At 40.6% G+C, this 9,447-nt stretch overlaps 1 long non-coding RNA gene across 1 annotated transcript; it reads left to right on the top strand.

The window, feature by feature from the left end:
• Window positions 1-950: 950 nt before the first annotated feature.
• On the top strand, window positions 951-8,755 carry LOC129215748 (uncharacterized). Its single transcript, XR_008580082.1, has 3 exons — window positions 951-1,914; window positions 7,103-7,196; window positions 7,675-8,755. It is a non-coding gene; the product is annotated as an uncharacterized LOC129215748 (long non-coding RNA).
• The last annotated feature ends 692 nt before the right edge of the window (window positions 8,756-9,447 follow it).

Consider the following 9,447-nt stretch of genomic DNA (forward strand, 5'->3'; position numbering starts at 1 on the left):
TGCTAGGGTCTAGCAGATCATTTAGGGGGTTTGGGGTTTTTGCTTCACTGTCACTGCTGATTTAGCAGATATCTGTCCTCATTAACACCTAAGAAGTTAACTTTAAATTTCTCATTTTAGCTAATTATTCAGCTTTGTAACATGATTATTAGATCCATTTTGCATACTGAAATAGCTGCCTTGAGAAAGATCATATGTGCAGTATGTTGTTTTTCCTGCCACTAGCTTGCATTGCCTTACATATGCTCTGCACTTTAGAGTGTACTGAAAATAGCCTGTTGGGAGACTCGGAGGATCAAAAGTAAAAACTAACCATAACTTGGGCACTTGCTGTTAACTTCCTTTTTTGAAGATGCGTCTTCTGTCCACTGTGTGTGAACTGTAATGTGGTGCATGTGGCATATGTTCTGTATAACCAAATAGCATATATGGTGCATTTGGGTATGCACAGTAGCATTTCTATCTTAGAAATTTCTCTCAAAGTTATGTAAGGTCTCCGAGAGTTTCTGATCTAGGTTTTCTTGTTCTGTGGTGGGCTGAAGGTGCATACGTGAGTATCTATGCTTAACTGAACACGTACCTCTGCGTAAATGAAGACGGCAGGTCCATAAAATATCTGGAGGTATTTTATTTTGCTACAGAATTGGCAAGTGGTCTAAAAATTCTCTAGTACAGGATCACAGCTGCCAAAACATTGCTCCTTTGTAGTATAGTTTCCACCAGTTTGGGGGAAAATAAACCCTCTTGATTTTTGGCCCTGCTGGGCTGGCTCACTGTAGTCTGGGTATATTCTCCAAGTGAAGCCTGACAAACTGGTCCTTAATTCCCCTGTCCTCTTAGCACTACAGAATTAGCAAAGTGAAGCTTCACACTGTTTGACATGAAGGAAAGTAAGTCTGGCATGACTGGAGCTTGGAAATATAGCACATTGATATCTTATGGGAATCAGATTCTGGATAATGTAGCCACAAACAGAGGAGCAGAGACCAGATCTTGAAATAAGGTTTCTTCCACAAAAAAAGGTAATGGAACTAACTATGTAACTACAGTTTATTTTTCAAACTGAAAGTATGAGAGCAGACGGTATAAGGAAAGAGAGGAACGCTTCTGCAGCAAGAATGGAACTTTCTCTTTACCTTTCTCCCACTCTCCCAAGGTATCCCAAATAATCTATTCAATCCTAATAAGAAATTATGATCTGGACAAAAGCTGAATAAAAACTTCATCTTTTTCTGGTCAGCACACTGTACAGGAAGGAGTGCAAAGCAGCCTTGCTGAAAGGCATAGGCTGTGAGTCAGTGACTGTTCATACTTACGCTCTTGTTTCATTGGCTATGGAGCAAGCTACAGACTTGGGCTTATTTTCTTCGGAGATGCATTTCTGCTTCTGCAACACTGCTGCACTTGGAATCAGTAGAAGTTTCCAATTTAGGCTTCTTTGTTGCGGAGAAATCTGTCATGAGGCATTTTCAAGGCAAAGTACTGGGGTTTTAGAGACCTTCCAATAATCCAGGGTAGTCCAAATCAGCTCTGATCCTAGACACAGTGCACCGATCCTTTCCTTCCTGGTGTGGGGTGTGTGAAGGGAGAGAAAAAGAACTGGTATAGGTGAATACATTTTCCTATTTGGTTTTCTGAATAGGGCTAGATTAAGTTTTGAGTGGCTGTACTTTTTAACAGTTAGGAGTGTGCCTCGACCAGTGACGGGTACCTCATTTTTTCAGCCTATGTTTCAAAGAAAAGGAACCTCCTCTGCTCATGCTGGCCGTGTCCCCCCTGGGTTTGGGGAGCGATAACGAGTTGTGCCCCGGAAGGTGGCGCTGAGGAACCTGCTGAAAAGGCGGGAGTGCCCGGGGAGCAGCGCTGGCCTCAGGCCGCTCGGATGGGTGGGCATCGGCTGAAGACTTATCCAAGGTAACTAAACTGGGGAAAAGTAACCGTGTGGTGTTGGGTTGGGCGGTTCAGGGTTGGGGCTTTTATTTTTCTTTTCTGAAAAAGGTTTTATTGCCCTTCCCTTCTTGCATATACATACGTTGCTCAGCTAAAGAACTCTCTTACCTTTTTTGAAGAATGATTAAATAAAGTCCAAGGACTTTTAGTCTGGAGGAGGTATCCATACAATGTATTCCTTAGACATTATTTTTTCTTGAGTAGCTTCACTGATAGGAAGCAGCTGGTATTGGTACTGCATCAAAAGCTCAGTCTGCTAAAGAGCACCACAACAATTATGTGGATCAAAGTAAAGCAGACAATCAGGTCAGGACAGAGTCTTTACTCTTGAATGGTGCTTACGTGAAAAGTGATATGATCTACTCTGCTTTCTCATTTACTATGACCATCTTTTTCCTTCTCCTAATGCTTTTGCTGCCTTGGCATTTCTAGAAGCAGTCAAGGCTTCTTCTCATGTTAGGAAGCTTGGAAGACCTCCCTTTGTTATCTGGTTTAACTCTCTGAAACCACAGTTAAAGCATTTTGTGCCGGATTCTGACCTTCACGGGGCTTTTGTGTAGCAGCCCCTTTGTTAGTCCTTTCTTATGCCTTGTTCCATTCCACATGGTAGTTTACCTTCCTTCTCCCTTCCTGCTTGTGCTGTTGTTACATTCCTGGCACAGTTCCTCTGTCTGCAGTGCTCAGCTTTGTCTGTCTGTCTGCTATAGGTGGAAGTGTGGGAAGCAGAAAGGAAGGAAGGAGCTTTCAAAGGGAGGGTTCGGGAGGGTGCTTGCAGGACTCGGTCCTTGTTTCGGCCTTGGCACAGGACCATGGACAGGGCACGGAGGGTGACACTAGGTGCTGCTGGGAGCCCTGGTGGCTGCACAGGCACCAGGTAGTTGCTTGTGGTGTTTCTGGTGTATGAATTCATGAATATACCGAATAAAGCGCGCTTCTTTTTTTTTTTTTTTTTTTTTTTTTTTTTTTAAAGCTAATTGTCTTCTAGTTTGGTGAGAAAATGAACATCTTCAGCAAATAGAACTATGGAGTTTAGCATTGCTTTCTGTTCCCCTCCATCCTCGAGCACATAAGGTTGTTCACATCTCTGTCTCCCTGCGGTTCTGGTCTCAAGAGATCCTAATGTCCAGTCAGCCTTGGTTCTGTCCCTGCTGGCCCATGTTCCCAGGTTGTCTGATAGCATCTGTAGGGACGAACTTTACTGGATATTTAGTTTGGCAACTATTCCCCACTGTTATGTTGCTATATTTGTTCTCAGGATGATTAGCTTGGATGATTCCCATCAGCTATGGTACTCTGTAACTGAAAATCTAGTGTATCATGTTGATAGCTTTTTTCCTGAAAATGTTTAAATAACTGGTAGGAACCAAATACTACTATTTGTATATTTTGTAATAACAACATTATTCAGAAATCGGTTTTAATTTTGATAGGCATTGAAACAGAACCCTTAGAATCACAGAATCATAGAATGGTTTGGGTTGGACGGGACCTCAAAGATCATCTAGTTCCAACCCCCCCTGCTACGGGCAGGGACACCCTCCACTAGACCAGGTTGCCCAAAGCCTCATCCAACCTGGCCTTAAACACTGCCAGGGATGGGGCCTCCACAGCCTCCCTGGGCAACCTGTTCCAGTGCCTCACCACTCTAACAGTAAAGAATTTCTTCCTAATATCAAATGTAAATCTACCCTCTTTTAGTTTAAACCCATTACCCCTTGCCCTATTACCTGTGTTTGGTTTTGTTTATAGTACTATAGAATAAGCTGCCTTTTTCTGCAAATGTGGATCGTATGTATCTTGTATTCTGTATATTCACAGTATTTTTCTGTGCTAGGGTATCTTTGTATCTTTGGACTTTTGTGTAAGTACTGTTGTTATATAAAATATTTGTATGTTCATAGTTTTATCAGTGGTAGATATTATATTTTTCTTTTCAAAAGAATAGTGCAGTCTTCCTGAAGTTTAATTTAGGTTGTAATAAGAAATTATCAAGCTAATCCTGCTGCAGAGCTAAGTGACTGCTGCACACTGTGGCATTTTCACTCTTGTTCTGTTCTTAAACTTAGACCATTCGTTATTTTGAGGCTTTTTTCTATACAGATTATTTTCCTAGAGCCTGCCCACACAGACATCTATAAGCTGAGGATTTAAAGGAATTAACTTCAGCTTTAATATTTCTGCATCCTAAGGCTTCAAATGCAACTCTTTAAAAAGATGGTACCACTAATGTCAAAAAGGGAAGCAGCAATACCCTGCTGATTCTTTTCTTAGTAGTTTGGATGACAGGGTGGGCAGGCCAGGCTGTTGTCTTGCACTTTTTCTGGCTCAAAGTGAAGAAGTGCAGAAATACTAAAGCAGCAAATTGCAAGATATGGATGAGGCATAAGAATTGTCTTCCAGATTTTCCTGCTTGAGACTACTTCATACTCTGTTAATTGCATGGTGCTCTGCCTCATTAGTTTCTTGTTACAAACCATTCTATCGGAAGCTTAATAAGATTTTACCGTCTTTGAAGATGGTGCCCTGTTTCTTTATCTAAATGAGCAAGAGGATAAGGGCATGTATCTACAGTGGGGCTGGAACAAAGGCAACTTTGTCAGACGTGTCCTTATTCTTTTATTTTTCTGTCCAGACTTTCACATTTGGTGTACACGTGTTCTTCCCGTTTTTACCACAGAGGCTTAAGATCACTTATCACCCTAATATCCACAGCTGATATTAGAGGACAAATTTCAGGTAGTTCTGCAGAAGTTCAGTGCGTGGGCAGGAGCCACTGACTAATTAGAGAGGTACCCTAATAATCATTGGCATTTAACTGTCCTGCTTAGCATAGGCAGTAAATTAATGGCTCACAAAAGCAGACTTTACTTTTTTGCTTTGCTTTCCAAATGCATAATCCCTTTAATCCTTCACTATGTGGAGTTTTTTTGTTAATTAAATGGAATCTCTGCAGGCTTGGTGATTCACATTTCAGGATAAATACGTGTACTTAACAGGGGGAAAGTTGGCATAGGTCTCACTGGGCAACTTGAGGTTTGAAGTGGTTCTTTCAAGGTTATTTTGTAAATGAATGCATGTGTCTTGGCAGTCAGCCACGTAGAATCTTCCCTTCACTGAGAGGGATTAAGAGATGGAGTTTATCAAATAATTCCCGCTAGAAGCGTTAACTGATTTTTCTCTGTGATGACTGACTGACTTTCTGACTGATCTTGACTAGAGTGGAAAGCTGTCCCTGGGGATGGGAGTGATCAACAGGAGTAGGAAAAGGTGAAGGAAGCAGATATCGGATCTTTGTCTTCTGATTTGTCAAGTTGACTGTTTCTTGTTACACTGGAACTAAGTAATGGGAGCAAAATCCTCTTTCCTGTAAGAATTCTCAAGGCAGATTTATGACATAAGAGAGTTTTGGAGAGCAGTCCATATTTAGCCTGCTACTCTTATGCCTTTACTATGTGTGCATTTTTTATGAGTAAGGCTTGTAACAGGCAGGACCAACTAGTTACTTCTGAGCAGAGTCTGCAGAAGAGATAGGGAAATAAGAAAAAACCCACCTGTGCATGGAAGCATATGGTTTCCATGCTTGAAAGAGTGAGGTTAGTACCTGTATCACAAGGAAAGGATATATATAAAAATGATGTGCTCGTTTTAGCACAGTCCTGTCTTTTTTTCTTTATCGTCTTCCTACCAGCTGTGTAGCTCCTTTTTTCTAATGTGCAGAACCATCCGGTGAAGAAGAGCCCTCATATAGCAGAAGGTGAAGGATACGTAAGACCAGGAGAGGAAATGCTGCAGATTTTTGCAAAGAGCAACGCTCAAACTGGCTTTCAGATGCCATTTATGTTACTGCTCTCATTCCATCCATTTCTCCACTAGTCCTTGTAACAATCCCCCTTCCTTAAGCTGGAGAGGAGGATGGGGAGGTATTTCTGGCTGTCTGTAACCGCTCAGCTGTATTCTTGGCCTTTTCGGCTGAGGAAGGGAGTTGCTTTACAAAGCCTAGAGCGTGCATATAATATCCCATCCCAGCACCCATATAGGTTTTCTAAAAACCCTATGCAAGACAAGCAGGAGTTATGCTTAGAAGGAAATAATCCATTGCCAGCCACCACCTGTGGAAACAGGATAGTGCGGGAAGCCTCCAAAGCCACCTTCATTTACTACTCATTCTGCCACCATACTAATGTTTTATTTACATGATGATCTCCTTCTGTGTCATTAGGCATGACTGGAAGAAGGTGCAGAAACAGTTACAGAAGGTGGGAAAATTAGTACTGCCACAGCACAGTAAATCCTTTTCCTGTCCTGTAATTCCCTGAGGCATTTTTAATCACTCTTGAAAAGCACATAAATGTTATGTGTTACAGCCTCACTGTTTCATGTAAGAAGTATTCTGGTCATAGCCTACTCTATTGATGATATAGTTCTTTTCTTTAACTTGAGAGTGAAAGGATTTAGAACAGCAGCTTCCTTTTCTCTTATTAGAAGTCTGAGGGAACCATCAAGCATTTTCTGTGTCTACATCTCTACTTCTATAAGGTAATACACTTATTGAGGTGGACCATAGCAAGTCAAAAAGATGCATTATTAAAGGTGGCTGGAGCACTGATAATGTAAATTGGGGGATGGGGAATCTCTTTGGCCTTCTGATGAGATTATAGCTTGATAAGACAACTGTGGTGCTGAACTGCAATGTTGCAGCTTTTCTGGGGTTGATAATGTTTCCTCCCACCACTCCTTTCATATACCTGTTCACTGTATTTTCCATTCCAGTTTAAGAAAAATATATTATGCTTTAGATACTTCAGTGAATTTTGCTTTAGGCATGTATGTACACTTTCTTCAGAATTGTGTTCTACTCTTTCGAAGTTGCTCTAAAATTTTTATAAAGGTGCACTGAGTAAAGGTAGTGTGATACCTTTTTTCTGTTGTGTTGGTGGGTTTGTTTGGGGTTTTTTTGCCTGCTTACAGGCCCATATAGTGTTCTCTTCAGGTTAAATGGTTTATACTTGTTCTAAATGGAAAGTGTTGAAATATCAATGCTGTGAATATTAGAAGGATTTTTTTTTAATATAAACATTTCTCAAGTCTATAGTGTTGTAGCTAAAAGCAAATTGACTCTTTGACCTCTCTACCCACCTTTCTCTTTTTCCAGAATTGTATTTGTTCTAAACCTGCTGAAATGCTTGTGTACAGGAGAAAAGTGAACTAATGTAACCTGAGACTTGGTTTAAAACTGACTTAAATGGGTAAGTCAGACATTTTATTTCAGTTTTGAAATGGCTTGTTTCAGTTTGGATTATGTAAACTGAGAGTAGATTTAACAGGTTTAAAATACACAATGAGAAGTCATCCTTAAATTGAAGTAGGTGTCTTTGTATGGGGTTTTGCACTTGGTAAATCAAATAAAACCTGGTTTATTTTCTTAATGCAAACAGGTTGGACAAAAAGGAGAGATTTTTCCCTGATTTCAGTGGGTGTTCAACTGGTGGGGTTTTTAATTCAAATATAATCCAGTTTGCTTCAGAGTATCATAGGAATAGTCTGCTGCTTTAACTGGCAGGCACCCAGGATCTAGAAGGTGAAAGGAAACATAATAGGTGATATCACAACAAACTCTTGCCAAATTGAGGTTAGAGGGAATTTCCATTTTCTTTGTAGATGGTATTAAAAGTTCTTATTTACAGTGCGGGCAATGACAGTATCCAACAGCCTTTTTCATGCCAGTTCCAGGGATAGAAGGATGCTCAGCCATCTGTTCCTGATGCACAGCTAACACAAAACCTGTGGGATGAAGAACCTCCTTTGAGAGACTCTGAAGAAAGCATCATATTGGGGAAGGCTTGTCCGTAGCTGGTACAATGCTTGGTGATGGAGTAAGACTTTGTACAATTTTAAGAGTGGAACTTACCTCAACACTTGATCACCTGTTTAAAATGCAAGCAGAGTGGTACAAGTTGCCTGTTTAATACTATTTCCTCTGTGTTAAGTCTCTTCAGAGTGGACAGTCTCCTCGGGAGGTTTTTCACGTCATTAGTGTTAGTATCAGAATGACTGTCAGAGAAGACTATGCTTCTGTCCTATGAAGGATCTGATAGAAAGACTGAAAATAAGAAATCATATTCCCACTTCTAAAAAAAAAAAATAAATGTTACAATGTTTAGATGTTTGAGAGGAGCTATTACAGTTTCAGAGTCTCTCATCCAGAAATATCAGGCATAGAAATGCACAAATGCGCTTGGAGGAGAGAGACAGAAAATCTTTTGCTATGAACCTTTTGCTTTCCTTAGCCACACAACTCCTGCAAGAAATTATGAAGCCAAGACGTGTGACAAACATGGTTCTAATTACTGATGCCAGTAACTGTGCCAGGAAATGGTGCTGGTTCTGGAAACAATAAAAAAGCAGCAGGGTCCCCCTGCTTAAACTTATCTTTAAAGAGGATTTGTCTCCTTTTTCCATGCCTTCAGAACTCTGCCTGACATCACCTGGGCCTCCGCACACAGTCTGGCTAAGAGGACACTTTCTGACTTCCAAGAAAAACAAATGGAAATGCAAAGAGCTTGCATCTGGCCTGTTACCTCATCCTCAGCCACCTGGACTGCTTGAGAGTCGTCATGGCATTCCCAGCTCCTTTTTGCTTGCTACATAATAAATTTAAAAGGCTGTTGAGAAAAGAGATGTTCACTGAAAGAAGCAGACAACACTTAGAGCTCAAAGAGGTAGAAGGACTGATCTGCATTATTTCTATGCGAACCCATAAGTTTCTTCAAGTATTAAAGAATCTGTACGTTCAATAAAAGCTCCCTGTGAAGCCAAGATGCACATGATCTATCAATTATTTGTCATCACCAAAAAATACTTCTTTTCCACAGCCCTGGTTCTGAATTACAGACAGTCAGGCTTTACTCCTTCCTTCTGCCTTAATTGCCAGTATTCAAAGATACATGGTGCAGTTTCTTCCCCTTCACCCTTGCCGGATGAAGGATTTTACAGCGCTCAACATGCATGCAGGAAGGCTGTCATCCTCTGCCTTAAGAAACAGACAAATTCAGCTACAAATTCTGTTCAGGAAAGCTAGTAGAAGCTTAATTCTGATGACAATGGTTCTTTTTATCTAGTCATTGATGATCCCTAAATCTTCCTCTGCAAAACTTGAGAGAACAAAACCTTCAAATAATTGCATGTGGCATCCTGAATGATTTAGATCAGATGCTTTGTGGCTTGTACAGTAGCCACTTGTCAACTAACGAGCTGCATATTATCTAGCTTTGACTGAAGTTTTGTTAGCTGCTGTGGGTTTTTTCAGAAGACAAAAGAATAATTTAAAAATTAAAAAAGGAAGTTATAAATATGTGGGGTTTTTGCAGATGCAGACTTCCGAACAAACTTAATTGATGAGTCTGCCTATTGCATTTCCATAGCATACTGTCAGAAGTGGCTTTACAGCTGTCTGCTACATGCATAATGAAAAGGAGTATTTAAGCAAGTTCTTCAGTA

The sequence above is a fragment of the Grus americana genome, chromosome 21, assembly GCF_028858705.1.
Source record: "Grus americana isolate bGruAme1 chromosome 21, bGruAme1.mat, whole genome shotgun sequence".
In the NCBI taxonomy this organism is placed as follows: domain Eukaryota; kingdom Metazoa; phylum Chordata; class Aves; order Gruiformes; family Gruidae; genus Grus; species Grus americana.